This window comes from Balaenoptera ricei, chromosome 12, assembly GCF_028023285.1.
Source record: "Balaenoptera ricei isolate mBalRic1 chromosome 12, mBalRic1.hap2, whole genome shotgun sequence".
NCBI classification, from domain to species: domain Eukaryota; kingdom Metazoa; phylum Chordata; class Mammalia; order Artiodactyla; family Balaenopteridae; genus Balaenoptera; species Balaenoptera ricei.
In genome coordinates this window covers 60,024,905-60,048,929 of record NC_082650.1, presented here as the reverse complement: position 1 = coordinate 60,048,929, position 24,025 = coordinate 60,024,905, and the positions used below count along the sequence as shown (strand labels likewise).

General features: G+C 40.2%; 1 long non-coding RNA gene across 1 annotated transcript in view; it reads right to left on the bottom strand.

The window, feature by feature from the left end:
* Positions 1–3,759: 3,759 nt before the first annotated feature.
* LOC132376352 (uncharacterized) overlaps positions 3,760–24,025 on the bottom strand; it is a 55,598-nt gene continuing 35,332 nt past the window's right edge. Inside the window, exons 3-4 of the long non-coding RNA XR_009506278.1 lie at positions 6,684–6,759; positions 3,760–4,639 (exon numbers count right to left, since the gene is read on the bottom strand). This is a non-coding gene — a long non-coding RNA (uncharacterized LOC132376352). The remainder of the gene's footprint in view (positions 4,640–6,683; positions 6,760–24,025) is intronic.

Here is a 24,025-nt window from a genome sequence, read left to right as displayed (position 1 = left end):
TGGCAGAGTGGAGAGAGGACCAGAGACAAGTGGGCTGACTCCCACCTTTTGGGGAGGCAAGGATGGCTGCGTTCCCCTCGGATCAAGCAGATGCAGCAGCAGGTCAGCTGGGCTGAAGTCCAGAGTGAGAGGACACCAGCAACAGGAGGTAGTGGGACCTATTCCTAGAGATGAAGGTGGAGGGGGTGGAAGAGATGGAGCCCAGAGGACCGCCAGGCAGTGTACTGTGCAGCGGGGCAGTGTGGCATCCCTCCAGGGCCTCCCCAAAGAGCAAGAACCCTCATGTAGGAGACCTGGAACAACTTCATCCCATGAGAGAGAGGTCATGTGGATACCTGCCACCCAGAGAACCTCATGGTCAGTCATTATTGGCCAAGGAAGCAGAGACAGCAGTGAGAAGACCATGGTAAATAAGAGATGCTTGTCCGTTTCCACTGTCCCCCTTTCTGTGCCAATCTATGGGAGGAGAAGGAAACCCAGTGGGAGAAGAAGCCAAGCCCCTCTATCAAAGGCCGGTGCTGGGAGGGAAGAATGGATGAACACTAACTTGGATATGAAACTAAAGATTTCAGTGAGAATGGACTCTATTCAGCTGAAAGCCACTGTTGAAGATGTTGTTATGGAATGATGAAAAAGGAGGATTTGGCAGAATACATTGGGTTGGCCAAAAAGTTTGTTCGGCTTTTTCCATAGCGTCTTATGGAAAAACCAAAACGAAATTTTTGGCCAATCCAAGACTTAAAGGCCGTGGTTTGGAGAGGGAAAAAGATTATGTTTCTTCTCCATCAACACCAGATGATTCAACAATTGTTTACAGGTATATTCATGGTCTTTCCTCACTGGGGAATCAGGTAGACTCTCATCTAGGAGGGAGTAGATTGGTGTTGCTCTTCTAATGCTGGCCAGAAGCCTTATCTTTCAGTATCCTGATTCTGCTTCATCTGTTTGCCATGTCAATGATTCATTCAACAAACACTTACTGAACACAGTTGTAACCCACAAAATGGTCAGCTATTGTTACACCTGGCATTCAGTAAATATTTGCTGAATTGAATTAATAACAAAAGCCAATAGTATTGGGGGCTCACTATGTGCCAAGTAGTCTTGCAACTGCTTTATATTTATTATTTCCTTTCATCCTTCAATCACCCTAGGAAGAGGGTATTACCGTCAACCCTAGTTTACTGATAAGGGAGCGGAAGTACAAAGAGGTTAGGTAACTTGCTCAGAGTCACCCTGTGATCAAAGCAGTGAAAGCAAGTTAAGGAGATTCCCAGATCATGACATAAATTCTTGGTTTCTAGCAGGTTTTTTGTAAATGCTGTCTTATCTTTAACACCCTCTTTTCTGGCCAAAACCAGAATTGTTAGCAAACAACACCATCTTATATGAAAACACTTATTTTATACAGTTATGTACTGAAAATAGACAATTTCAAAAAGCACAATCAAGTAATCAAGGGAAACTCTTCTGCGATCACATACATTTTTTCCCCATAATTCTATAAAACATGTCATTTGCATCAAGGTCATTTTGTTATTTGCTTTCATTGGACACATGCAAATTTGGAAGATATCAAACTCTGCCAGCCTTGAATTGCATAATCACCTCAGCATTGATGTAAATATAGATCACTTAAAACATATCAAAGTAGGAATTCTAGGAAAAGTTTGATTGAGAAAAAAATATCATAGACATCTATTTTGGGCTATGTTCACATCTACCTATGTAAATAACTGTCTACTCACACTCATGAATATTTAGTTCAGCAATATTTTAAATTTGGATCCCTACCTTTGAATGGAGCTGACACATTGCTCACTGACTAATTTAACTTAAAAAAAATCTTTAGGCAAGTTGTCCACTGAAAACATTTTACCCAGCAAGCTAATCATTTCTTCCAGTTGTTTAAACAATACACAGTATTGAACAGTATTTCCTTCTAAGCCTCATCTCTATTAAATGCACAGAAAAAGATTCAGTAGGCTGAGCCGTTAGAAGCTCAGCCTCTTGAGTTATGCCGACTTGGGATTCAAATCCTGACATGACCTGGTCAAGATATTTAAGCTGCCTAACCCTCAATGTCTCCATCTGTAAAATGGGATAATAATAGTATCTACCTCCTAAGGCTGTCTGTAGTAACCATCAAATAAGACAATAGTTGTGAAGGGCTCAAAAGCTTAATGACTATATTGTTAATCTGTATTAAGAGAAATAAATTCCAGTCATGTTTATTAGTGACTCCCAAAGAACACTTGGTAGATATTTACATTATCATTGTTGAATTGAATCAAAATTCCAAAGGGAAACTGTTTAGAGTTAAACAACATAGCTGTAGTATGAGTTACTATTTAGTTTTCCCCCAGCACATGCAAAGACAGGTTGCACAGGACTCACACTAACGCTTTTGAAAATGTGGGATTCTGGTACTTTGAAGGCTCTGAGTCACTCAGAAGGTCTGGTACTAGGCCAGGAATGCATATTTTTAAAAGGTCCCCACAGGGATTCTGATGGACAGCCAGGTTTGGGAACATTGCCCAAATGCATTTTCAATTCAATAAAAATAAATTTCCCCAGTACTTCTGTTTGGGCAGGTGAGCCACCAGGGGAAGGAAACCCGATCCCAAGAGGTCCCATATCATAGCATCTGCAAAAATGACCTTCTCAACTCTCTCAAACTTTGGCCAGTGTGAGGAGGTCCCAGAATTGCACCAGGGAAACCATCGGGAAGGGGACCTGACCCTGAGCATCTTCCAAGGTACCAGTGCCCCCAACGCAGGGATCCGTAACTCCTCTCAACCAGAGCTGGAACAAGTGGCATGGAGTTACAAGAAAACGAAATTCTCTCATGTCCTCATTGGATTTCTGTTCTTTTGTATCTCTCTGTGCCATGTAGTACAAAGGTAGTCCATAAACACTCACTGACTAATTATTGTAAGCTTAGAAAGAGTCAGCCTCCCATTATATCAGTCCTTAAGGCACATCACCTATGGGATGTGAATTTAGCCAGTGAGGTTGAGTTAATTAATATGCCTCCTCATTGAATCCTATGAAAAACTGCATACATTTTATTTCCTCCCCCCTGCATGTCTCCTCTTTTTCTAGTCATGTGTTTCAATCCCCTCTCACTTGTTTTACTCGTCTTTCCTGCTGTAACACCTTCAGGCATGCCATAAAGTCACATGCTACGGGATATAAATAACTGAAAAACATTAATCTCTGCGGTGGCAGGGAAGCTGCTGCCACTTTTTTTTTTTTTTTTTCCTGGAAACCTGCCTTTAATGTGACAGTATACTACAGCAGTTTGAAACATTTTCACAAAACATTTCTGAGTGAAGCCGGAAGGGGAGATGGGGAAGTTAAGATACTGCTGTGGCCTTCACACATCAGTTTATAACTTGCCTAAATATTTATTTGTCATCATGTCAACAGGGCTCAAACATGAGCCAATAATTCATTTCAATCCAGATCTGTATTCTCTGAAGTGTTCTTGGGGAAAAAAAGTTGCTCTGTACTTCTAAACTTTTATTCCACTATCACTGGAGAAATACTGATTATTTACTTATTTAGGGTTTTCTTTTGGAAACTCTAACAGAGATGTAAATCGCAACAGCAGGTAACATCTCTGTTTTTGCCCAGTGTTACATCTCCTATACTTAGCACAATGAATGGTCATGCTAGGTGCTTAAAAATATTTTTTTTTTTTAGTAAATGAAGACATTCTTTAGAAAAGAGAGTTGGAAGACTCAAGATGACAGAGGAGTCTTTGGAAGACTATTTTGGCGCAGAGAGAACTCCAATTTTCCAGATGGGAAATTCTTTTCTACCAGCACACACTCACAAACTCACAGAAGCATAATGAGATGAAGAGGACAATATGGTATTTGTCAAGGAAAGGAATTAAATGTCCTTCTCTTTCTTTACCCATGATAACAAGGTGAGTATAGAAAACATACATGTGCTTCAAATAGAAGTTCCTGGAATGGCTCCCCATTTTTCCAAGGATGAAATCTTAACTTAGCAAGGTTTATAAGGCCCTGAATGACTTTTTGACCCTGCCCACCTGTCTAGCTTCAATGTCACCACCACCACCACCACTCCCTCACAAGTGTCCTGTATTCCAGACATACTGAATTTCCTTCACATTCTTTTGCATATGGGCCTTGACATACGCTGTACCGTCTGCAGGGAACTTATTCCACCTCGTCACTAGCCAATTCCCTTTCATCCTTTAGGTGTCTGCTTATGTCATTTCCTCCAGGAAGTCTCCCAGCCCTTTGGGCTGTGTTCCCCTCCTATATTGATTCCTTATGGCACCCCCTATATTGCATTGTAATTGCTTGTTTTGTTGCCTCTACGGAGACTGTAGGCTCTGGGGGGCAGTGACCAAGCCTATGTTGTTCACTGTTGTTTCTTCAGCATTGAGCACAATCCAACACACAGTCAATAAATAGTTCTTGAATGAATGAAGAAGAGGGGAAGGAAAGAAATCTGCAGCCTGAGCAAACAGAGAGGGACCATGCCAGAGGAGAGATGGCAGGTACACTGAGTCAGCGTTGTCTTGGATTTCCTGGCTCCTGGGAAATCTACTCAGTGGAGTTCCAGAAGATGTGGAAAGGTCAACAGGGAAGCAACTGAGCTGAAAATTATGTTAGGGAAAGGAGAGAAAAAAAGAGTAAATGATTGCTGATGAGGTTAATAGGTTTTGAAAAATCAAAGACTATTTGTAGTTAATACACTCATTACTAGCTATATATATGTTCTGAAGTGGTTCTTATTAAATGAAATTTTCACTTAATATCAGACAAAAACTCTTGTCCCAGTTTTTTAGTTTTATCCTGACTTACGAGGAATATACCAGTCAAGATAATTCCATGCAACTATATCCAAGGAAATTAATAAAACAAATAACTTGATTTGGGTGTGCAGAAACCATCAAAAAGAGAGTTTTTAATGAATTTTAAGCTTCATATTTTGAACACAGAACTCATTTCAGCCAAGAACTATCACCTTTGGTCTCTGCTATCTATAAGCCTTTCTTGAACGCTTACATGCTCAGAGTGATATCCCAACAAAAACCATTTGTTATCCTAGTTAAAAAAGAAGGGGAAAATGGAGTCATAGTTATGAAGATGACCCAAATCACCATGCATTTCCTGATTGGCTTAATTCTCTCACTCCAATACAATGCAGTGTTGAGTAGAACTACAAATTAGCTTTCAGTTCTACCGTACGAATGCAGTGGTCTGTGGGCCATAAAAGTGGCAGTGAGAGGTCTGACAAAGATTCTGGATACCCCAAGCATTGGGGGGTCCTGTCTGACCTGACTTCTCCTCTGCTACCTGACCACAGTGATTTATTTATGTTTTACATTTGATGCAATTATTGAGGTATCCATTCTACATTTGTAAAAATGATAAAATTAAAAGTCAGTTTACAAATCAGTAAACAAAGATAGAAAAGTAGAAAAATAAAAAACATGGATTAAAGAACAAGATCTTGGGTATTGAATTTACATTGCTCACAGCAACTCACTTTCCTTTAAAGTGACCTACTGGTCACTCTTTAAAAACTTTTTAGGTCTCTCCCTCTCTCTCTCTCCACCCCCCGCCGCCTTTCTCATTCTCTATGATTGAAACATACTAATTTCAATCCAATAATAAAGTATTTTATTATACACTTAAAAATTTTTTAAAGAAATTTTCATTTCATTTTTTGGGTATTTGTTTAAATCTTTTTTCTTTTTCCTCTTCACAGTTATAGAAAAACAAGTTCCCTTTTTTAAAAAAAAATAAAAATTAAATTGTATTTAATTCTTAAAAGTGTCTATTAAATTAGCATCATTCAAAATTAAAGTCAAAGCCAAAAGATAAATGATTACTTCATGCCAAGTTCAACAGCTACATAAAATATCAGGTATACAGCTATTATATGAGCGTTTTTGTTTTAAATTCAATTAAAAACCTATAAAGCCTTTCTTTGGACATTTCCATTAAATTATTGCATTTATCCCACTAGAACAACAAACATGATTGTCATTTTAACTCCTGTTATTAAAATGTTTTTCTTATTTTCTTACTCTGACCAGAGTTATTTATTGGAATTTTGGTTCCCTCATTTTTCTATCTATAATGGGAAATTTTCTCATAATTAGTTTTGTATAATTATATTTAGCTGTCTTACAGTCTACCCATCTTATTTAAAACTCTTATGTAACCTGACTTTTTGATTTTATAACCATTTTGTGTTTTCCTATCATATAGTTGGTCAAGGGCTTTAAAATAAAAACTGATTAGAGATTAAAGAAAAAAAGAAACCTGACAAGAAGCATTAATTTAAAAAGGAAATCTATTTTCTACAATTTTCTATTTTATATCATCAACTGCTCATTAGAGGGAAAAAATATGTCCAATAATTCTTTTGAATACCACCAAGACACTTAGCACATGGATATCCAACTAACCCTCATTGATACACTATTCTAAGCATACTAGGCACTAACCAAATATTCTTTATCAGCCTATGATAATTTTCATCTATGGGGTAAGAGGTTGACCAATAAGATTTAATTCATATAGAAATCACAAAGTTAAGCTTCAAAAAAAATATGGAGTTTCAAGAAATTGAAGGATAGAATAAAAGCATGCATTTAAAAGATGCTAGTAATGCATTAAATGTCATACCTTTGAAATTACCTTGTTTCTTAATTAGAATTCTTCAAGCATAGCCATTGAATTTGTCCTCACTGAGAACCACACCCTAGGCAAATTCAAAGCATGGAGAGAAATTATTTTCTAGTTAATGGAGCATGTAAGTTTATTTTAATATTCAAGGTTATGATGGGTGAAATGTAAACTGAAAAGTTTTCCTTTCTAGCACAGCTCATGGTATAATAGCAGTACTTACTTTATCAACTAAAAGTCCAATTACCATAAAACAAATGGAAGGTCATTATATTTTACTTGCCTTCTGTACGCAGTCTGTGAAATGTATTTCCTCACAAAATAGCACACTGTAATACTTTGTGTCTGTAGTTAATCCTGGGACCCCAGCCTTATCTTTTCCTCATTACAAACTGCATGGGCTCTATTCCAGCAGCAATAACATAGCCTTCTTTTTTTGAGAAGAGGGAAGAATTTTGTTTTTATTTTTATTTATTTATTTTTTAACATCTTTATTGGAGTATAATTGCTTTACAATGGTGTGTTAGTTTCTGCTGTATAACAAAATGAATCAGCTATACATATACATATATCCCCATATCTCCTCTCTCTTACGTCTCCCTCCCACCCTCCCTATCCCACCCCTCTAGATGGACACAAAGCACCGAGCTAATCTCACTGTGCTATGCAGCTGCTTCCCACTAGCTATCTATTTTACATTTGGTAGTGTATATATGTCCACGACACTCTCTCACTTCGTCCCAGCTTCCCCTTCCCCCTCCCCGTGTCCTCAAGTCCATTCTCTACATCTGCGTCTTTATTCCTGTCCTGCCCCTGGTTCTTCAGAGCCTTTTTTTTTTTAGATTCCATATATATGTGTTAGCATACGGTATTTGTCTTTCTCTTTCTGAACTTACTTCACTCTGTAGGACAGTCTCTAAGTCCATCCACCTCACTACAGATAACTCAATTTTGTTTCTTTTTATGGCTGAGTAATATTCCATTGTATATATGTGCCACATCTTCTTTATCCATTCATCTGTTGATGGACACTTAGGTTGCTTCCATGTCCTGGCTATTGTAAATAGAGCTGCAATGAACATTGTGGTGCATGACTCTTTTTGAATTATGGTTTTCTCAGGGTATATGCCCAGTAGTGGGATTGCTGTGTCATATGGTAGTTCTATTTTTAGTTTTTTAAGGAATCTCCATACTGTTCTCCATAGTGGCTGTATCAATTTACATTCCCACCAACAGTGCAAGAGGGTTCTCTTTTCTCCACACCCTCTCTAGAATTTCTTGTTTGTAGATTTTTTGATGATGGCCATTCTGACTGGTGTGAGGTGATACCTCATTGTAGTTTTGATTTGCATTTCTCTAATGATTAGTGATATTGAGCATCCTTTCATGTGTTTGTTGCCAATCTGTATATCTTCTTTGAAGAAATGTCTATTTAGGTCTTCTGCCCATTTTTGGATTGGGTTGTTTGGTTTTTTTGATATTGAGCTGCATGAGCTGCTTGTATATTTTGGAGATTAATGCTTTGTCAGTTGCTTCACTTGCAAGTATTTTCTCCCATTCTGAGGGTTGTCTTTTCGTCTTCTTTATGGTTTCCTTTGCTGTGAAAAAGCTTTGAAGTTTCATTAGGTCCCATTTGTTTATTTTTGTTTTTATTTCCATTTCTCTAGGAGGTGGGTCAAAAAGGATCTTGCTGTGATTTACATCATAGAGTGTTCTGCCTCTGTTTTCCTCTAAGGGTTTTATAGTGTCTGACCTTACATTAAGGTCTTGAACCCATTTTCAGTTTATTTTTGTGTATGGTGTTAGGGAGTGTTCTAATTTCATTCTTTTACATGTAGCTGCCCAGTTTTCCCAACACCACTTATTGAAGAGGCTGTCTTTTACCCATTGCATATTCTTGCCTCCTTTATCAAAAATAAGGTGACGATATGTGCATGCATTTATCTTTGGGCTTTCTGTCCTGTTCCCTTGATCTATATTTCTGTTTTTGTGCCAGTACCATACTGTCTTGATTACCGTAGCTTTGTAGTACAGTCTGAAGTCAGGGAGCCTGATTCCTCCAGCTCTGTTTTTCTTTCTCAAGATTGCTTTGGCTATTCAGGGTCTCTCGTGTTTCCATACAAATTGTGAAATTTTTTGTTCTAGTTCTGTGAAAAATGTCATTGGTATTTTGATAGGGATTGCATTGAATCTGTAGATTGCTTTGGGTAGTATAGTCATTTTCACAATCCAAGAACATGGTATATCTCTCCATCTGTTGATATCATCTTTAATTTCTTTCATCAGTGTCTTATAGTTTTCTGCATACAAGTCTTTTGTCTCCTTAGGTAGGTTTATTCCTAGGTATTTTATTCTTTTTGTTGCAGTGGTAAATGGGAGTGTTTCCTTAATTTCTTTTTCAGATTTTTCATCATTGGTGTATAGGAATGCAAGAGATTTCCATGCATTAATTTTTTATCCTGCTACTTTGCCAAATTCATTGTTTAGCTCTAGTAGTTTTCTGGTAGCATTTTCAGGATTCTCTATGTATAGTATCATGTCATCTGCAAACAGGGACAGTTTTACTTCTTTTCCGATTTGGATTCCTTTTATTTCTTTTTCTTCTCTGATTGCTGTGGCTAAAACTTCCAAAACTATGTTGAATAATAGTGGTGAGAGTGGGCAACCTTGTCTTGTTCTTGATCTTAGTGGAAGTGGTTTCAGTTTTTCACCATTGAGAATGATGTTGCCTGTGGGTTTGTCATACATGGCCTTTATTATGTTGAGGTAAGTTCCCTCTATGCCTACTTTCTGGAGGGTTTTTATCATAAATGAGTGTTGAATTTTGTCAAAAGCTTTTTTCTGCATCTATTGAGATGATCATATGGTTTTTATTCTTCAATCTGTTAACATGGTTTATCACATTGATTGACTTGCATATATTGAAGAATCCTTGCATTCCTGGGATAAACCCCACTTGATCATGATGTATGATCTTTTTAATGTGCTGTTGGATTCTGTTGGCTAGTATTTTGTTTAGGATTTTTGCATCTATGTTCATCAGAGATATTGGCCTGTAGTTTTCTTTTTTTGTGACATCTTTGTCTGGTTTTGGTATCAGGGTGATGGTAGCCTCGTAGAATGAGTTTGGGAGTGTTCCTCCCTCTGCTATATTTTGGAAGAGTTTGAGAAGGATAGGTGTTAGCTCTTCTCTAAATGTTTGATAAAATTCGCCTGTGAAGTCATCTGATCCTGGGCATTTGTTTGTTGGAAGATTTTTAATCACAGTTTCAATTTCAGTGCTTGTGATTGGTTTGGCACAACCTTCCTGGTGGAGGGGACTGGTGCCTGTGTTCTGGTGGATGAGGCTGGATCTTGTCTTTCTGGTGGGCAGGACCACATCTGGTGGCGTGTTTTGCGGTGTCTGTGAACTTAGTATGATTTTAGGCAGCTCTCTGCTAATGGGTGGGTTGTGTTCCTGTCTTGCTAGGTGTTTGGCATGGGGTGTCCAGCACTGTAGCTTGCTGGTCGTTGAGTGGAGCTGGATCTTAGCATTGAGGTGGAGATGTCTGAGAGAGCTTTCACCATTTGATATTACGTGGGGCAGGGAGGTCTCTGGTGGACCAGCGTCCTGAACTCGGCTCTCTCACCACAGAGGCTCAGGCCTGACACCTGGCCAGAGCACCAAGACCCTGTCAGCCACACAGTTCAGAAGAAAAGGGAGAGAAAGAAGAAAGAAAGAAAGAAAGAAAGAAAGAAAGACAGACAGAAAGAAAGAAAGAAAGAAAGAAGGAAGGAAGGAAAGAAAGAAAAAGAAAGAAAGAAAGAAAGAAGAATATAAAATAAAATAAAGTTATTAAAATAAGAAATTTAAAAAATATTAAAAATAAAAAAGTAATTAAAAAAGAAAGAAGAGAGCAACCAAACCAAAAAACAAATCCACCAATAATAACAAGAGCTAAAAACTATATTAAGAAAAAAACAACAGACAGACAGAACCCTAAGACAAATGGTAAAAGCAAAGCTATACAGACAATATCACACAAAGAAGCATACACATACACACTCACAAAAGGAGAAAAAGGAAATATATATATATATATATATAAAAAGGAAAAGAGCAACCAAATCAATAAACAAATCTACCAATTATAATAAGCTCTAAATACTAAACTAAGATAAACATAAAACCAGAAACAAATTAGATACAGAAAGCAAACCCGAAGTCTACTGTTGCTCCCAAAGTCCACCGCCGCAATTTTGAAATGATTCGTTGTCTATTCAGGTATTCCACAGATGCAGGTACATCAGGTTGATTGTGGAGATTTAATCTGCTGCTCCTGAGGCTGCTGGGAGAGATTTCCCTTTCTCTTCTTTGTTCCCACAGCTCCTGGGGTTCAGCTTTGGATTTGGCCCTGCCTCTGCATGTAGGTCGCCTGAGGGCGTCTGTTCTTCACCCAGACAGGACGGGGTTAAAGTAGCAGCTGATTAGGGGCCTCTGGCTCACTCAGGCCGGGGGGAGGAAGGGGTACGGAATGCGGGGCGAGCCTGAGGCCGCAGAGGCCAACATGAAGTTGCAACAGCCTGAGGCGCGCTGTGTGTCCTCCTGGGGAAGTTGTCCCTGGATCACGGGACCCTGGCAGTGGCGGGCTGCACAGGCTCCCGGGAGGGGAGGTGTGGAGAGTGAGCTGTGCTCGCACACAGGCTTCTTGGTGGCGGCAGCAGCAGTCTTAGCGTTTCATGGCCATCTGTGGTTCCACGCTGATAGCCGTGGCTTGTGCCCATCTTTGGAGCTTGTTTAGGTGGTGCTCTTAATCCCTTCTCCTCGCGCACCCCGAAACAATGGTCCCTTGCTTCTTAGGCAGGTCCAGACTTTTTCCCGGACTCCCTCCCGGCTAGCTGTGGCGCACTAGCCCCTTCAGGCTGTGTTCACGCAGCCAACCCCAGTCCTCTCCCTGGGATCAGACCTCCAAAGCCCGAGCCTCAGCTCCCAGCCCCCACCCATCCCGACGGGTGAGCATACAAGCCTCTTGGGCTGGTGAGTGCTGGTCGGCACTGATCCTCTGTGCGGAATCTCTCTGCTTTGCCCTCTGCACCCCTGTTGCTGTGCTCTCCTCTGTCTCCGCCAGTAAAGGGGTTTCCTAGTGTGTGGAAATTTTTCCTCCTTCACAGCTCCCTCGCAGAGGTGCAGGTCCTGTCCCTATTCTTTTGTCTCTGTTTTTCCTTTTTTCTTTTGCCCTTCCCAGGTACATGGGGAGTTTCTTGCCTTTTGGGAATCCTGAGGTCTTCTGCCAGCGTTCAGTAGGTGTTCTGTAGGAATTGTTCCACATGTAGATGTATTTCTGGTGTATTTGTGGGGAGGAAGGTGATCTCCACGTCTTACTCCTCCGCCATGTTGAAGCTATTCCAATAACATAGTCTTTTCTCACCTCTGAACCTTTGCAGAAACCATTCTCTCTGCTTAAAATGACTTCTTCGTTTCCTCCACCAATCCATGAAGCTTTCCTCCTTCAAGACACTTTGGAAATTCAACTCTCATACATCTGCCTTCCCTATCACTTCCTTGAATCATTTATAATTGTACACATGTGAAGGCTGGGTGGCTTATCTTAACTGGCTAGATAACCCAAGCAACAAAGCTTGGCCTAAGAAAGAATAGCTAGTCTCATCTTTCTACTCTATGTTTGTTTATTGGGAGGGGCTGGTGGGGATGGTTGGGAAGGACTGGTTAGGAGTGTTCCAGTGCGTGGCTCAAGGCTAGTTTATCACCCTTGAAACAGAGTTTGCTTCATATGCCAATATTATCCTTTTACTTAGTTGTTCTTGGTAACTGTGTGTTTATTTCATTTGTATTTGCCTGTCTCCACCATCCAATTCTATTTATTTCTTCCATTTATGGAGTCTTTTGAAATCAACAATGTTAGAATTATTATGTGTTTCTATGAAGAAGAGTGAGAATACATTGGTTGATGCTGCCACCGTCACAAACTCAACTGCCTGCAGAGCCCAGGCAAGTTACAGAAATGTGGAAAGATACAGTGTTAGACAGGGAGCAGAGGCTATGGAAACCAGAGCATACCTGCCCAGCCTAGGGGCATTCAAATGCAGAACTTCACCCCTGCCAGTCCAATTTGGCCTTTTAGTCACTAGTTTGTCACCCCAGACACCCTCATTTCTTGCTCTGAGCCTGGGAGGTATGTTGGTGGTGACAGGGTGATTAGCTATATTTTATTGGTGAAGGAATTGAAACACAGAACAGTAACTTTACAAATGTCACACAGGAAAATCAGCTTCATGCACATGGTTTATTCAAAGATAGGAGATTGCAAAAAGGTAAAAGAAAAAGCTTGACCTAAAACCTGGAAGTGAATGAGTAAACAATTTCCTTAAAGAAAAATATTTTCTAATATTTGGAAGCAGTTTTTGATATAGTCAATAAGTTTTAAAACCATAATTGGAACTTCCCTAGTGGTGCAGTTGTTAAGAATCCGCCTGACAATGCAGGGGACACGGGTTCGAGCCCTGGTCCAGGAAAATCCCACATGCCGCGGAGCAACTAAGCCCATGCACCACAACTACTGAGCCTGCGCTCTAGTGCCCATGAGCCACAACTACTGAGCCCACTTGCCACAACTACTGAAGCCCACGTGCCTAGAGCCCGTGCTCTGCAACAAAGAGAAGCCACTGCAATGAGAAGTCCGCGCACCGCAACAAAGGGTAGCCCCCCTCAGTAGCCCCTGCTCGCTGCAACTAGAGAAAGCCTGTGTGCAGCAACGAAGACCCAATGCAGCCAAAAATAAATAAATAAAATAAATTTATTTAAAAAAAAAGTGGTAAAGGTGGTAAATTTTTTTAAAAAAAAGCATAACTGAATCAGTCAGTCCTTTTTTCTGTGATTTGAATACAAACCACACACACACACACACACACACATATATATTTTATGATTAAATTATAATTACCTTGGGAAATTTGGCATCTTGCCCTTCCTAAGGGATTTTGACTAATATGTGAATTACCTTGATTTATAGAAAACCTAATTTTAAGGAGAGAATTGTTCCTTGCCTAGATGTCTTACAGGTTTTTATTTTTTTGTTTGTCTTTTAAGATTAAGATTTATTTACTGTTATTACCCTTAGCTTTGAAGGGAGAAGAAGGTTGGGTAACAGAGCCTAGAATCCACTTTTTAATGTGGATGTTCTGAAATTTTTATTCACTTCTACTACAAGCTGAGAAGTAGGCAAAGCATATTCTGCAAATCAAGCCCGTTAAAATTCCACTGCAAAGCGTGGACTTGACTGACTGCAAGTGGAGCTGTCAGCTCGTACAGACGTCACTGTCAAAGGGCCGTGTCATCTGTCAGTGTCGGTTCCAGCTCACTGTTCCACATAGAGAGAATGCACTGTTGCCTCCCAATTGATAACACGCTGCCAGAAGCATGTTACTTTCTCATCCGTCTTCTTGTAGCTGTCAAAAATGGAATCCATTAATTAGTTCGTTCTTGTGAATTTTAGTTGTTCTAAAGACATGTAAATTTCAAAGTAAGACAAATAAAAATTCCAGCCCAAACCAAGATGCCCGTAAGGGCTCAAAATCCCAAAGTGGCCCTTGTTGCTGACAGTAGTGGGTACTGACCAGCTAAACTCTGCCTTAAGAGAATGTAATGATGTGGCTAGTTTCCCATCCCTTTTAATGAGAGCAAGCTTCCCAAGGCAGCAGAGGGAATGTAGAGACGGGCAGAGATAAATGCGGGAGACGCCCTGAACATGGCTCTAACTAGTCAGGTAGTTTGACAAAACTTAGGGAGTCTGGTTGCTATTGCTACTGCATGATTACCTTTTTGTATTTTATTCCTCTCCAGTGGCTTTCAAAAATATTTGGATGGGCTTTATTTCCCTCATTGTGGGGGGGGGGGGTCCCACGAAGCCTAGGCAATTCTGTAAACTCCATATACTTTAGACAGGGTGCCTCATGTGCAATTCACTTCCACACTCCAATATACAGTATATCTACAAATTGAAGGAATATTCTATAAGAAACTGGAAACAAATACATTGAATAATCTTTCTGTCTGATAGAGTATATTGCAAAAATGAATATGTTTAGCTTAACCCAATTTCTTCCCTCTCTACCTTTTTAAGTCAGTGATAAAGGATTGCAGTGACACTAAATTATTTTATTCTACTCAATTCAGTAAGCATTTATTAAGTGGCTACTCTGTGTAACTCACCGTGCTAGATACTCTGGGAAATACAAAAATGATTCAAATACAGTCTTAGTCCTCTAGAAGCTCATGCTTTAGAGAAAGAGGCAAATGCATACACAAAGAGCTCTAATTCATGATAGACTGGAGGAAATATTAAACAATGAGCCATGAGAGAAGAAAGAGAAATGTGCTCCATCCCATGGGCTCTGAGAGGGAGGGACTGCTGGAGCGAGTAATGTCAGAGCAAGGCTTTGAAGAATGGGCGGTCTACACATGGCTTTAAATCCTCAATTTTAAAGGATACACCATATATGGAGGAAAAACACACCAAAGGAGTGTGTTTGCAAATGACCAGGAAAAGAGAACTTGCACAAGTGGCGGTGTTTGGGGAAGAGCTTTCCAGCAGGAGGGAGGGCTGGTCCAGTCCAGGGCAGGGAGGATTCTGGGACAGAGACATCCTTCTAGGCACTGTGCATTTTACCAAAGCCAACAAAGAAGGCACTCCTTTTGTGAAAAATGTACAGGGGAGTAGTTTACTGTGATTACACCCAAGGATGTGTAGTGTAAATAAATGGTAAATATAACCAGAAGTATCTTTCTGAAATTTTTTTTCTTCTTTCCAGGTTTTCTTTCCAGTATAATATACAATAGAAAAGTAGGATCACTAGGATGAACAAAAAATAAGATAAAAAATAATTTAGCAGAATTTCTTTTTTAAGATCCTCAAAACATCTGGGGAATTCATGATTCTTTTCCCACAAACAGCACAATACTTTGGGATGATTTTAAGGCCCAGGAGGGAAGGGACTTTGTTTTGCTCCTTGTTGAATCCCTACCACTCAGAAGAGTGCGTGGCTCATAATAGGAACTCCACCGGCATCTAAGTGCACTTGTCGCAAAACCTATCAACTGTAGCTCAGCCAAGTCTCAGAAGAGGAACAGACGTGGCTCATCTTTCTGCTGCCCTCATACAGCAGGGATAACTTCAGTTTGAGATGAAATGTCACTAGAAGGACAATTGCTTTTTACTAGAGGTTTAAAATGTGAACTTTTGTCAATTAATTTGGTGACAGTTATTTCTTATGTCTTGAGTAAAACTGATTTAAAAGGGAAGAAAACTTAAACGGCCAGCAGAAAAATGAACTATCAACAAAGGAATTTTGCTAATGCTAAGAATGTTTGAAATGCTCGTGTTTCTAGCTGTAAGATGCTAACAATAAGGTTATACCTAGAACGAGGTGAGATTGTCAGCCGTCTGGTTAATTCAGCCCCCCTAACTAGCCAATTTAAATATTCGGTCAGAAAGTGCATTTTATATGCAGAAAACTTGTTTGACTGCCTTCACATCTAAGTAAGCCAGATTAACAGTAACTCTAAGCTTCTCTTTGGGATATATAGGCCTAGCTGTGGTGTATATAGGATGAAGATGTTAAGCGACTGTTTCATTCCTTGATAGCTGCAGGTAATTTACTTATGGGCTTCTGAGCGAATAGGAGTCAGTGAGGTGTCCCCTCTAAACTGAGACAATGAGGGGGCACACAGAACAAACATTAGTGACTGCTGAGAGCCTCGAGCAGATGTAGGCAGGAGCAAGATTCCAAGTGCTCGACACAGACCCTAAGAACGGGCACCGGTTGCAGGTCGTGGTTCAGAGTCCTGAGGGTCCCCTTCTGGGCCAGGCCTTTAGTTGCAGGACAGCGAAGGAGAGGCCAGGGCAGCAGGTGTAGGGGGCAGCGGGTGTGAGGCAGGCATGCTTATGGCCGCAGCCATTTACCACTGGTACAAAAGCAGTGATCTCTTAACAGTCAGTCACACCAGCGCACCCCAACTGAAAATTATCCTTGAATATTGGTATAAAATCTGGTTTCCACCCACGAGGAGTTTTAATGAGTACTCAGTCCCATTCAGCAGAACATCCCAGCCAGACTCTACATTAGACCAACCGACCAGAGGGGAGAGTCCAGAAAATTGACTGGGCCCTGTATGTCTGTGACTAGAGCCAGCGTACGATCTCAGATCCTGCCTGAAACTCTAATCCCTGCCTGGCTTCAGTAGGATCGAGTGGTGCCTGTTGGAGGCTGTTGACACATATCACACAGAGGAATCAAAGGGCTCCCTTTAAATAATCAGCAGTTGGGGTGTCATGCTTCTGGAAGGTTCTTCACACACCTCTGACACAAGGTTACTCTTCGCGGCAAAACCCAGCTCTCGAAATCCAGTTCTAGAACGTAATGCAAGCTCTACACGTAAATGACAGAATGGACACTGCCTCGGTTATTTGGCCATTCTAATCCCTTACAGTCAGTAGCAACATCTTCCTTCCGTCGGACTAGCTTTCCTCCCTCTCTTTCCCTTCAACTCCCCCCGCTCTGCCACACACACCCAACCTTCTCTCCACAATGTTTATTAAAACCAACTATGTGCTAGGGACAGGAAGTAACTTTAAACAGGAGGTCATTTTAACACTTAACTGCACACCAGTATTTCATCTAGGGTCCAGCCCAAGATCCTCCCACCCACAGCAATCTGCTTTCACTCTGTGGGTGCGAGGGTGACGCGCACAATGGAAGATGCACGCTGTGGAGGTAGGTTACTGCAGGAAGAGTTTATCTTGGAGGAAAGATTCGTACAACAAGGAAAAGCCATCCGTCACACAGCGGTGAAAAGCTTTGCCACAGTGATACCAAAGCCTTCCCTTCGTGCACGTGTTTCGGTGGCCCTGATAAGAACAGGCTACTGTGGTCTTATCCACGCAAGTGCCATCTGACAAGTTGATCTCAGGTGCCTCCACAAGTCAGATGGTCTGTCACTAACTTGACTTCAATCCCATCCGACTTGGTATCAGTCAAAAGTAGGCTGGTTTACCTAACAAAAATCCTTTTTTAAAAATGAACATACTTATGGATGTTGGAAGGCCATCTATGTCCTTTCCATTAGAGGGATCCCTTAGAAACACCTGACTGCTCATTTAACTTTCTTTTGTATACTGAACGTACTTATCCTTGACTGTGAACTCCTGCCGTAAAATAAGACAGCAATTTGGTTAGTTGTCTATAAATAATAAAGCAAGATCTATTAACCTAATTTCTCTGTGTAAGTCTTCCCCTTCTAATTGAATGCTTTTCTCTTTCTTTCATTAAAGTCAGCTCCCCGTGACCTTTAAATTCAGTTAGAAAAGTTAATCCTCTGGTTAATCTGGACCAATTGGTTTCTGAAACACCACTCAGCGACAAACCATTATTTCTAGCTCTGTTTTTAATTGGTTAGAATGTTGCTGCTGTGAGATTCAGTAGCTGTCAGATTTGCCCGCTAGCCAGTCTGAGCTTTCTGGATGTATTCCAAGTCATTAAAGCAATAAAGCAACATCTCCTGCTCAAGCCCGGGATATTTATCCTGAACCCAAGCCCAGCGCTCTCTCTTGCTCTTATTTAATTAAGGCCTAAGGAACACTGGAAGAACTGAAGATTGGGGACAAGCACACTTTGGGGAAAAAAAAAAAATCTGAGGTTCAGCTTTTTTACATTAAATGCTCTTTTTGAATTAGTTAGTGAAATTGCCACACACGTCACAACTTAGCGCTGATGCTGAATATATGTTTTCTCAGGTATTTCATGACTTTTGTCTCAGCTTTGAGTTTTCCCCTTTACCAAAGAGCCCAAAGGAACCCAATATGTCTCAGAGTTAGAGTAATACTGATTTAACCTCAAACAAATAATTTATGACAATTATTTCACTCTTATAAAGAATAGAAGATCCTGTGTTTTCTTTTTAATTGTCCTATTAGTACCTGAGGAGCCACAACTAATAACAGATAATCATTTCAGTCATCCTTTTAAACGATCACCAGATCAAAAGAGATCATCACATACATTTTTTCAGCTCTGTATGTACCTAGTGAGGGGGCTGCATCAGAATCCTGGATTGAAGTCTGAACTTCCTCCTGAGTGGCTGAGTGATCATGCTTTAGAGACTCAAGTTCTCTGGATTCCAGTGGCCTCATCTATACGATAGCAGTAAAATACTATTTATCTTATAGTTTTCTAAGTGGTGAGTAGTCATGAAAAAACATATAGGACAGTCTTAGAAAACACTGACAGTGATGCAGTCAAAATTTTATTAACATAAAATCTCCCATTAAAGGAGTCCTTGGAGCGACAGGTAGAGTCAGATGTATTCCCTTAAATGGGAGACGCTTATTCGTCTTGAGATCTTTCTGCCCTTCACTCTACCCAGGTGCTCCCAGCTGCCCGTCTCCTGGTGTCTCACGCCCAGAGTTCCTGCTCCAGCTTCTTGCTTCTCCTGGGCCCTTGATTGGCCTGACTTGATTAAGGGGGGAGTGGTCGAGAGGATGTTTCTGCCCCACTACTGATGTTTCCTTCCATGTGGAAATGTCCCTGCCGGTGAAACCGTCCTGGTCCCATTCCCTCTCTCACTTACTCGGTCCTTTGGAAGGTGGAGTCACTTATCACACTGGTAAATGTGGAAAGGATGAACTGGGTGTGCTTGGCCCAAAGCTTCCCTCATTGTCTCAGTGCCACGTGTCATTGTTACTCCCAAGCACATGACAAGCTCCACGGTAAAGGCCCTGAGCCAGGAGGTATGGTCCCTGGCAGTTGCCCATCACGGGGCTGGTAATTCTGTCTAATTCTGTGCTTAGTGTTACAGGTCTCCTTGTCTGCAGATTTGAGCCCGATTCTCCACTGCCGGTTTTATCAGTTTGGTCTTCTTTCTCTCTTTCTCTTTTGTTTAATTTAATTGATTCAGATCTCAGATGAAGAAGACGGGTCTTATTTATTTTCTATTGGACCCCCTCAAACCCTCCAAACTTACAAACCTATATACTTCTATCCTTTACTCTGTGCTGAGCTTCATATCCATATACCAACTGTCCTTGAAAGAATTCTAGCTGTATGTTCCATTAGTACCTAAAATTCATGCCAGAAAAACCTAAACCAAACAAACTAATGTCTTTATCTTTCACCTGTCTCATTAGATTGCAATCATGTATTTGCATGTCTCAGTATGAGTACCCCGAGGGCAGGGATCTGGCATAACTCCAACACTCACCTAATGTGTAGAGCGTGGTGGAGGCTCAAGAAGGTTTACCGAGTGAAGGAGCAACAGGGAAACTGCTGGGATGTGAGTGCAGTGGACCAGCCGCCTTTTTTTTTTTTTTTATACAGCAGATTCTTATTAGTTATCTATTTTATACATATTAGTGTATACATGTCAATCCCAATCTCCCAATTCATCCCTCCACCACCACCCCCCTCACCACTTTCCCCCCTTGGTGTCCATTCTGCTGTCTGCCCTCTGGTCCAGCCGCCTTTTGTGTCCTGGCCCTCTTCAGCTGCCCCAGCTCCACACTGACCCAAAGGTCCCAGGTCAGGGCTACCAGCAGAGCTACACAAAGACTGCCGAGCGCACAGAAGGTGAGAAGTCAACTCCAAGGGCCCTCAGCTCAGAACTGAGTACCAGCCCAGCACAGCTATTCTGCTAACGCAGATGACCCCGTCATTGTGTCACTAGATAGGAGGGCGCACAATCCTCATCCCCTTGACCTCTGTGCATCCCCTAATTGGGCTCCATTCCTCTGATGGACCCCTAAACCCTTCCACTGCATCCTCTGTATCACACCCAAATCCCCTTTATCCTTAACCTCCTCTCCCAGCATTCCTTCCTCTTCCTTATTCTAAATAAAATCTGACCATACCTTGAAGGTACTGCCTCCCCTGTAGCCTTAAAGAGTGGAAGCAATTTTTCTTGCACTCTTCCCACAGATGGACCTGGAGCTGAGGTAGCTTCCTTCCTCATTTCCTGCCAGATCACTCACTCTCTCTCCTGACTTTAAGCCTTCAGCGCTTTTGAGGCTCTTGCTATCAGCCAAACCAACCAGAATTTCTACCAACCCCCAGTCATCCCATTCATTCCTCAAAGATGCTACACCAGGCTGGCTGTCACCTCTTCACACTACTTCAGTCTTGCTGATTCTTATATCCAAGGGGATGACACTTCTGATATACCAGCTTCCCTCTCCAATGACTTGTCCTCTACCTTATCTCAGTCATTTTTTCTTGTGGTTGTATTCTAGACTTTGTCATTACCAATATCTGTAACCCCTCATAATCTCAATTACAAGCCTCCTTCTATCTTTTCTGCTTATTCTCTCTAGTACCCTGATTTCCATAACATTTCACTTGGGACCCCCAATTCATTGACTTCACCCCCTCTTCACTATTCACTATTTCCTTCATGTCTTCATTTCTTTCCTAATCCAATGACATTTTGACAAATATATAATGCAAATGTGAAAGTAAAAACTGTAGAATAAAAAAGAGAAATGAGGGAAAAAATATTTTAAAATCCAAAACAATAATCCTAACATGCATATTGAAAAATCCTAAATATTTCCCCAGAATTTTGGGATTGATTTTCCTTCTACCGTTGGACCAGGAAGTCAACCTTCAGGACTATGTTTAGTCAGGGTTTCAGGGCTATTCTTTCATTAGTCTTTGCATCAGATAGATAATTTAGGAGCCCTTCACACAGCAACAAAAATTGTCAAGGCCTCAAAATACAAGTTGTTTTGATGGCATAGAACAAACAAAAAATGTTGTCAAGTTAAATTACATTAATTTGACAAAATTTCTTACTCTAAAGGTCCCTGTGATAAAATGATTCTATGAAAAGTTATAGTCAAATTCATTTCTGGAACCCATTCTGCTGCTGGGCAGACAAACTCAACATTAATTTTAGCTTTCTTCTGAAGCATCTGATGAAGTGACTGATAACTTCATTAGAGTAGGTGGATATGGCTCTTATTATGTATTAACAATCAATTCTGAAGGGAGAAAGACGTACACAACAGTGCTGAGATGAAAGAAGCACTAACTTATGACTGTTCTGTGTGAAAACAAACCATTTGACAGAAATATACATTATAATAATTTGGAAACTCATTTAAAATAATTCATTCACATTCAACTACAGATGGAAAATAACATGGGAAATAAAGTGAGTAAAAGCTTACCTTAAAATTTTACCTTAAAAATAATTTCCTATATTGGTTATGTCTACTACAGGGAAAAAAAAAAAAAGATGGGAAGAAAAAGATGTCATCAAATACAGAGGGGAAAAAAATTAGAGTGGAAATACCAATTAAGTCTATACAACATTGGGTTAAAATGAGAAAAATTTAGGGATATTTGGAGATTAAGATGTGTGTGTGTGTGTGTGTGTGTGTGTGTGTGTATCACTGTGAATTTAGTAAGAATTAACATTCTGTTATTTTCTTCTGTACCTTTAAAATTTTACCACTATGGAATGAATTGCATTGGAATTGACACAGAAAGGATGGATCCTTATTAAGTCTTTGCCTAGAGAGGAAAAAAAAAAAATCAATTAAGTACCAAGAGAGCCGTAAACTGGCCCAGGTCTGGAACCTGTAAAACTTCCCGGGAAATTGGAACAAAGAAAAGATGCTAATTTCTCACAGTAGAGGGGAAACATCCTTTTAATTGGATCAGATTATTTTTTATCTCCTGGATTTTGAAGACTGACCAGAACAATAAGTACCTCCAATAAATTTTGACAATATCAAAGTGACTCAGAGATTAGAGAATTCTGCCATTCTTTTACCTGACAGGTAGCAAGGATCAGGGAACTAACAGAGGGCTGGTGTCAGCAGTACTGAGTAATGTTCATGAGGCGGTAGCTACTGGGAAACCTCACAAAGATTTCAGAACTTCTCTGTGCCTCCATTTTCCCTGTTTTTTGGAATTCATACTTTGTATATGCAGAATTTATATGATGACTTTAACTGCTCTATAACACACATAAACAAACATATACATACATGTATACATATATGTATACTCTATGTGTATATACATAGCTATACATATACTTTCTTTTTTACTTCTTACCGTGGGTCATAAATTCATTAGAAAGTTGATAACAAATAATACAAATGGATAAGTTTGTTCTAATGTCTCCATCCATTTTCCCAAGAAGAATTGGTCAGTAAAACTGATTGCCCCGCTTTATAATGTTGATGAAGAGACAATGGCTGAGTTTTAACTTAACATGGAAACTTGGTTAATTTTTTTTCATTTAAAGAAAAATTTTGCTCTTTTCTGATTATGAAAGTAGTATATGCTCATTGTAGAAAATTGGAAAGGAAAAAATAATCATCCATAATCTTACCCATGCAGAGGCATACAATTAACATTTTGGCAGATGACTTCCAATATTTTTCTACATTTTTTATTTTACCTATCTAAGATTTTACTGTAAAAGCAATTTTATACACACCTTTAAAAAGTTAATCCCATAAACTTTGCTCCATTCAAAACTTTTATAAACATTAACAGATTATGAGTAAGCTTGGCAAGGGGCCAAGGAAGGTTAAAATAATGAGATTTCTTTTTTTGTGAGATTGTCCTCAGCAGAATGCATTTGTGGGAGTGAAGTTGGAGACATGGTAACAAATAAGGAAGTTGTTGCAATAACCCAAGAGGTTGGTGATGAATGGTGGTATTGAGGGGGAGGAACGGACAGAGTGAAGATATATTAAGGGGATAGAATCTATTGCCTCAATTTTCTGGGCAACTTAAAGCCAGTTGGTGGTGTTACTGCACCCATTTTCTGAGACACATGGTTCTACTTTATCTTTCTCCTTTCCCTTCTACTTCTCACTTACCTTATTCTCTAGTCTTTTCCCCAGTGTTCCTTCTTCTATTACTCATACCAGATCTACCCATGACACCTAAGATATGGCTTGACTCTTTGGTCTTCTTCCAGAATTCAGGACCCTGAAGGCCCTGTGGGAATAATGCAATCTGACAGAGGAGGGGTCTAATGTAGATGTCAGAGCCACTGATTTAATAAAAATTCATAAACCACAAAACAATCTCTAACGAGGCACTGACACTAAAAACCCTAACAGGAGAAATTCCCGTATTTACTCCATGGGAGAAGACCATTCAAGATAAACAGTAACAGGTAAACCTGAGGGAGGGGGGAGAATCAACAATGATTGTAATAATTACAATTCTTATCAATCTGTTGGGAATTGATACATTTCACTAAATAAAGTAAATTCTATAGTAAAGGATGACACAGTAGGAAAATTTCCAGGCATCTGAATAAGATTAAT